The sequence below is a fragment of the Rhinoderma darwinii genome, chromosome 12, assembly GCF_050947455.1.
Source record: "Rhinoderma darwinii isolate aRhiDar2 chromosome 12, aRhiDar2.hap1, whole genome shotgun sequence".
Classification (NCBI taxonomy): Eukaryota; Metazoa; Chordata; class Amphibia; order Anura; family Rhinodermatidae; genus Rhinoderma; species Rhinoderma darwinii.
This window is the reverse complement of record NC_134698.1, coordinates 14313072-14321356: the sequence shown is the minus strand read 5'-3', so window position 1 is coordinate 14321356 and position 8285 is coordinate 14313072.

The window sequence follows — 8285 nt, the reverse complement described above, 5'->3', positions numbered from 1 at the left end:
TGGCGTCTGGAGATTCAGGACATTGGCCAGGAGATCTGAGACACAAAAACATTTTTCTTCAAATCTGTTTTCGCATTCCAAGCGTCGTAACTTTTTTTTTTCTTTTTACGACCATGCAGCCGTATGTGGGCTTGTTCTTTTAATTTTATTTTTTAATTTCACCAAGTGAGCGTTGTAAAGAAAAGTCTATGACACTGACCAATCTGTGTCATACACTTCTCTTCATTCCAGTCCAGCTTGATCCACAATCTCACGAGATCACCCTGTGACGTCACTTACTCCCGCAGTTCCTTCACTGGAGCGACGGGAGAATGACCAGACATCGCCTCCAGCCGTGCCAGGACTGCTGCTGAGGGGGATAATCATCCTGGTGCGGCTGGAGGCGATGTCTGGTCATTCTCCCGTCGCTCCGGTGAAGGTCCTGCGGTACGAAGTCCCGTCACAGTGTGATCTCGCGAGATCACGCTGTTCTGTGGATCAAGCTGGGCTGATTGGTCAGCGTCATACGCTTTTCTTTACAACGCCCACTTGGTGAAACGGAAAAAAAAAACCGCCCAGTTGGGCATTTGCGAAATAATAGCATAAATCTAAAAATGATCAGAACTTTGTCAATAATAAACGTTTTTTTAAATAAACAAAACTGTAGTTACCTACATCAAAGTGTTAATTAGATTAGGTAGGAGGTAGCGAAGTATTAAACTGGTGACAGAGCCTCTTTAACTTTATTGTTCGGGTCGTTATGTGGAGAATAAAATGGGTGAAGTTACACAATCTCATAACGTCCTGAGAGCTGCCCACTATGCCCTGGAGGAAGTTTGTCCTGAAATTCAAAATGTCCGACGTGGAAAATGGTAAAATGAGAATCCATGTCAAGTTTCTGGGGGAGTACCTGAATCTGTTTCAGCTTCTGACCTCCAATCTTACCTGCACTAACTGATCAAGGTTCTTCTACCTGGGACCAAGTCACAACTGTACACATATCCATCACAAGCGATGATTCAGGCAAGAAGGTAATTCACTCCCGTCACTATGGTTCTCCGAACAAGTAAGATTGCCTACAAGTGGGGCTTCGCCATGAAATTGCTTATACATCGTGATGCTTAAAAATGGGGGCACCCACCACCAGAGCAAGTTTCAACAGATGGGCTGAGGGACCCTTTCAGGCTAGTACAGGACTGGATTAAAAAGTATTATTCTTGCTAAGGTACTATGAGTTTACAGCATTACAATGTTTCTTAACCCTTTGCGTTTCACAGGACTTAAAGCAAAGTGGAGGTAAAATTTAGGAAGAATTATTTTTTTCTCAAATCTTTGTTTTATTGAAGATATATAACAAAAGAACATCCTTACATAGATCATGGGGAACAGTAGAGGAAGCTTACGGTACACAGGCCAAAGTTCTTTTCAAGAATGACAATACAGGTTGAGAAACCGTAAAGTAGACCGTTAGTAACTATATACAGGGTACCCGTGTCATAGTATTAGAAAATTAAGTCAATAAGATGATACAAGAGAAAAGTCCGATGCCATACAGAGTTTGAGAGAAAAAGGAGTAATGTTAGGGTCTTCACATGTGGAGGGAACCTGTGCAGTCCTAAGGTGTGCAACTTCAGCCACCCACCAAAGATCATGAGAGGTAAGGGGTAACTCAGGATGGGGAGGGGTTAGAAGCACGGAAAGTCAACCACGGTGTCCACACCTTCAGATAGCCATCATGCTTTCTTAGCTCCCAGTTCAAGAGCTCCTCCATCCTGCCAATGGAGTCCACCTTATCTAACCACTCACGGAAAGTTGGGGGAGTGGTCGATTTCCACTTGATCAGAATCAGTAGTTGGGCCATTGTAATCATTTGAGTAATCAGATCATTACGTTTCGGGCAGAAGTCTTGCGATGGAGCCCAGAGGAGGACAAGAGGAGCTCCGAGGGGGAGGGTTTGTTTCGTAACTCTCTGAATTGTGTTAGCCACTTTATCCCAAAAGGACCTGTTCAAGGGGCAGTCCCACCAGATATGGGATGTTACCAACGTCAGAATTACATCTCCAACACTGGTTGGATGGGATCAGATTCATTTTGTACAGAAAATCCGGAGTTCTGTACCACCTGGTTGTGGTCTTAAGAGTTCTCCTGAATTTTAACACATCTAGAGAAGCCAAATATGTTCTTTAAAATAAAAGCGGTATCTTCCCTATTGAAGGTGACCTCTAGTTCCTTCTCCCAGGCTAGTAAAAAACTAGAAACAGAAAAAATGGGACATAAATATCAAAACCACAAAAAAGGCCATACTCACTAGGTAGGTGGGTGGGTGAAAACCCGTTCCCATCAGGACGCAGACGGGTCAAAGAATGCTGCGGAAGGAGTGTGCATTAAATAGTGATAGCCCCTCCCACTAGTCTAGAGGGGAGTGGCGGACTAAGTGCTCAAAGGTGTGCGATAAATGAGTGTCAGTGTAGTGCTAGGGTGTGAATGGATGGTAAAAAATAAATATGTATGTATGAAAGTGTCAGAACTGTGTAATAATGTAATAAAAATAAATAAATAAATAAATGTGATGAATAGGGGTCAGTGCTGTGAATAGTACATGGGGTGTCAGTACTATGTGTAATACGTGGAGGGATAATGTGCTGGTCGTCAGGCATGGCGTATCTTGCCGAATAACAGCCTATTTGTAACGCCGCTAGTGTTAGCTAAAGCGGGCTGCTCTGCATTCCAAACCAAACGCCAGCACATCATGCCCTCCCAGCATATAAGACCCGGCTGCGTCCTGAAAAAAAGTGTAGTATACGTAGTAAGAAATATCCATGAAACATGGGGTATTAGTTGTTATTTTGGCCAAAAATACGCAAAGCTCGCAACCCAACGTCAAGGGTCCCCAGTGCCTTGCGAGTCCCTAACCAGAACTTTTCGTTCCTAATTTAAAAACACAAACAGAAAAAATGGGACCCCTATTCATCACATTTATTTTATTTATTTATTTTTATTACATTATTACACAGTTCCGACACTTTCATACATACATATTTATTTTTTACCATCCATTCACACCCTAGCACTACACTGACACACATTTATCGCACACCTTTGAGCACTTAGTCCGCCACTCCCCTCAAGACTAGTGGGAGGGGCTATCACTATTTAATGCACACTCCTTCTGCAGCATTCTTTGACCCGTCTGCGTCCTGATGGGAACGGGTTTTCACCCACCCACCTACCTAGTGAGTATGGCCTTTTTTGTGGTTTTAGTAAAAAACTAGGCTTGGTAGGAGAGCCATCTAAAATCAAGCCAGAATATATCTTAGATACTAGGCCTTTAGGAAGAGCAGGTAGTAACAAATATGTCTCCAGCCAGGAGGGTTCTGAGATATCTGGGAACATCTTCAGAAAGAGGTTGCTTGTTTCTCTGAAACCCAGGGAGTGTAGGAAAGGGAGGGTCGAGTGTGTATCTTTAGGTAAAAGGGATTGTAAGGCAGGAATTTTTCCATCTCCAAAAGTGTCCGCTGCAGTATTTATATTTTAAAGAAGACCAGAAAGCATCAGGGTTAGCTGTGCAATTTGTGAGTATCGGGAGTAGGTGGAGAGGTGTAAGCGGTAATATTATTGTCATTGGGGTGCAGCCGCAGAAGAATTTCTGAGATACTAAAATGGTACCTTTTAATCGTAGGGCGTATGGAGTTTGCAAGACCAGTTTTTAGAGAGGGACACCAGAGTCGAGCTTGTAAACCTGGAGGAAGTAAAGCTCTCTCCGCATCCAGGGTCGGGGACGTGTCCCTGAGTCTATTCAAGGAAACCCATCTGCTAAGGTGTATAGCCTTAACCCCTTAATGACCAGCCTATTTTAAACCTTAATGACCAAGCCATTTTTTACGTTTTTCCATCGTCGCATTCCAAGAGCTATAACCTTTTTATTTTTGCGTCGACATAGCTGTATAAGGTCTTGTTTTTTTGCGGGACAAGTTGTATTTTTTAATAGCACCATTTTGGAGGACATATTATTTATTGATTAACTTTTCTTAACTTTTTTGGGGGGGGGGGGGGGGAATAGAAAAAAACCTGAAATTTCGCCACTCTTTTTTGCGTCTTAAATCTACGCCGTTCACCGTGTGATATAAATATCACAATAACTTTATTCAGCGGGTTGTTACGATTGCAACGATACCAAATTTGTATAGTTTTTGTATGTTTTACTACTTTTACACAGTAAAAACGCTTTCTTTTTCAAAATAGTTTTTGTGTCTCCATATTTGAAGAGCCGTAACGTTTTTATTTTTTCGCCGATGCGGTTGTATGAGGGCTTTTTTTTTGCGGGAAGACTTGTAGTTTTTATTGGTATGATTTTGGAGTAGATGCAACTTTTTGATCACTTTTTATCACATTTTTTTTAAGTCAGGATTCACAGAAAACAGCAATTTTTCCATAGTTTTTTATTACATTTTTTACAGCGTTCACCGTGCGGGTTAAATAATGTAATGGCTTTATAGTCGGGGTCATTACGGACGCGGCGATACCAAATATGTGTAACTTTTTTACTTTATTTTGTTTTTTTAATAGTGAAGCAGTTTGTAAGGGGAAAAGCTGGGTTTTTCATATTTTTTTCACATTTTTTTTTAAATTAACTTTATTAAACTTTTTTTAAACTTTTTTACTAGTCCCACTAGGGGACTTTAATATGCGATTCTCCGATCGCTAGTATAATACACTGCAATACTTTTGTATTGCAGTGTATTACTGCCTGTCCGTTTAAAATTCGCTCCGTTTAAAATTAGGCCCCCGGCTGCCATTGGAGACACAGACACTCGGCGATCGTATCGCCGGGTGTCAGTTAGATGAGAGGGAGCTCCCTCCCTCTCTCCAAAACCACTCAGATGCGGTGCTCGCTATTGTGCACCGCATCGGAGGGGTTAAACGGGTGAGATCGATACTAATATCGATCTCACACGGCAGAGCAGGGACGCCCCCAGCCCTCAGCTGCCTCTGGCAGCTGAGAGCAGGGAGATTTGACGCTCCCTGCTCTGTTTATTTATCCTGATGCAGTGCCGTAAAAAGGCATATTCATCAGAATAAAGCCCGTTAGTGGCCGCCGTTAAAAGGCGTATTGGCGGTCACTAACGGGTTAAAGTAAGTCAAAATGTCCGGGAGGCCCATTCTGCCGGAGTTGGATTTGAGAATCAAGTGTCTGTGTACTAGTCATGGCTTTTTAGAGTTCCAGAGAAATTTGGAGAATACAGAATTGATAGAGTTAAAGAAAGTGTTGGGCAGATGAATGGGTATAGTTTGAAGCACGTATAAGATTTGAGGGAGAATGTAAGTCTTCAGATAATTTTTTCTCCCCACCCAGGATAGAAAGGGAATCCGCAAGGAGTTTAATTGGGTTTTAATTTGGTTTAGTAAGGGGACGAAATTGGTAGCATAAAGTTGTGAGGATTTTTTAGTAAGCTTGACGCCCAGATATTTGATGTTATGATGTGGCCATTGTAACGGGGCCAGATGTTGTATGTCACGTATATCCGCCAGTGGCGCAGAAACATTAAGGACTTCTGATTTGGAATAATTAATTTTTAAATTTGACACATAACCAAAGGAATTAAAAGCTTGTAGTATCAAGGGAAATGCCTGCTTAGGGTTTGTGATTAACAGCAGAAGGTCATCTGCAAAAGCAGCTGTCTTGTGGTTGTGGTTCCCCAGTTGTATACCTGAGATATCAGTAGTCTGTATGAGTTTCTGAATAAGTGTTTCTAAGGTGAGGATGAATAAGGCTGGGGAGAGGGGGCAACCTTGTCGCGTACCGTTTTTATGTCAAAAGTAGGTGAGATTGTGCCATTTATGCGTAAGCTAGCCTTGGGTGTGGTGTATAGAGAGAAAACTGCAGATATAAACTTGTCAGGAAAACCACATTTTTGTAGAGTGGCAAGCATAAAGGACCACCTGACAATATCGAAAGCCTTCTCGGCGTCGGTCCCTAGTAAGACTAAAGGGATCCCCTTCTGTGTGGCATACTCAATTATGGTAAGAAGTCTAGTGGTGTTATGCTTGCCTTCTCTCGAGGGTACAAACTCCACTTGTTCGGGATTGATCAGGCGGGAGAGGAGAGGGTTGAGTGTTGGCCAGAAGTTTTGCCCACCATTTGAGATCAGTGTTAAGAAGTGAGATGGGCCGATAGCTTCCACACTCTGCACTATCCTTACCCTCTTTAGGTAACAGGGTAATATGTGCTTCCAAAGCTTGCGGTGGTAGATTATAACCATCCAAGAGACTATTGCATACAGTAAGGAATTTGGGTAGCAATATCTGTTTAAATATTTTTATAGTAGCTAATGGGGAAGCCATCAGGTCCAGGACTTTTACCATTAGGTCTTGATGAGAGGACAATTCGTCTAATGTAAAAGGTTGAGTGAGAGTATCTCTATCTTCGTCTGTCAGGGAGGTTTATATGTTGTAGAAATTGATCAGTGAGAGTGTGCGAGTCCGAAGGTTCAGGTAAGTTGTATAGCGATGTATAGTATTGCAAGAACTCGTTTGTTATATCTCCGGTATTTGAAGATAGGGAACCTGAGGGAGTCTTGATCTCTTTGATAAAGTATTGTTCTACATGTTTTCTAAGAAGTTTGGACATGACTTTGGAACCTATGTCCCCATCTGCATGAAATTTGAAAGAGCTACGCTGATACATTTTGACTGACTTAATATTTTTGCAAGTCCTTCAACTTCTTCCGCAAGTCACTCAAATCCCTTTGTATCTCAAGCGCTTTTCAGCGTTTACCAACTCTCTCAAGAGCAGAAATCTGTGAGAGTATGTAGTTGAGCTCTTTCTCCCTTTGTTTTTTGCAATAAGCACCAAGTGCAATAAGTTCACCTCTGATGAAGGCTTTGTGTGTTTCCCACACAATTGGCGTTGAGACATCAGGAGTTTCGTTTCTCTGAATGAAGTCAGAAATTCAATTTTAACCAATTTTTTTTTCCTGTAACACAGAAGGTTTTACCAGAGAAATGTAACTCAATATTTATTGCCCAGATTCTGCAGTTTTGGGGCCCTAATGTGCTACAGGACTCACAGGCTTCAGACATGAAGGAGCACCTAATGGCGTTTGGGGCCTCCTTTTTATTACAATATATTTTAGGCACCATGAAGAGGTCTTGAGGTGCTAAAACATAGCGGAGTCTAATAGGCTTCTGTACTTGGCAGATCAGGAAGCCATTGAACAGCCTCCTCCGGTTGCCATAGCAACCATCGGCACCTTGCGATCATGTCCTTAATCAAATTCAGGCAAAGATTAGGGTGGACACATCTGTATCTACTACAGGGACAATGAGTTAGGTCTGTTTTTTTTATTTTCAGGAATGAACACGTTTGGATATCCTTAACCTAATTTTCCCTTTCTTCCTCTCGGTTGTACTGAGTATACTTAAAGGGGTTGTCCAGTTTTTATTTATTTATTTATTTATTTGTAGGATAAGAAATCATACACTTTTCTAATATACATGTATTAGAAATTCTGCTCATATACACTTATTTTAGTGCATGAGACCCCTGTCACAGGAGAATGGTACAGTCCATAGATTAGTCCTGTGTAATGTATCCGCAGCCTGACTGAATACGACTAAACATGGTGTCAGTCATGTGACCAACACGCACAATGTGTTGGGGCAACGTGGACTATAAACAGGACTAATGTTGGAATAATGATAAACAATAGATTCACTGCCTGTATTCACTGTCTCTAGATGATTTATAAAATGGCCGCCTGTCTCTAGGTGATGTCATGTTGTTAATAAAGTTAAATTGAGAAAAAAAACAACACACAGGAGACCGTGGGAAGATTGGACGCGCTGCTCCTCACAGACACTGACGGACATGATGAGATGTCGCTGGATATAGAAATACTTTATAATTTCTCAATAATCTACTATTTACCTGTCTCTACCTGGACAGTGTTACCTGAATGCCAGGGGTCACATGATGTCTTTTTTTATGGACAAATCTGTGGGCTATACCGTTTTTTTTAATTTTTAGACAGACCACTACACGGATATAATATATGTATGCGAGCAGAATGATTTCCTACTCTATAAATAAATGAATAGAAAAAACAAAAAGGGGACAACCCCTTTAAAGGCTATGTACCCCTTTTTATAATCACTTTTTGTTGTTTGTTGTTTTTTTTAAATAAAAATGCCTATCAATGTGTTTGGTGCAACTTTCTAAATACTTTTTATTAAAAATTATTTTAACTTTTTGAGATACAGCTTCTATGTATCTTGTATACAGAGCAGCTGTATCTGGCGCTGAAACC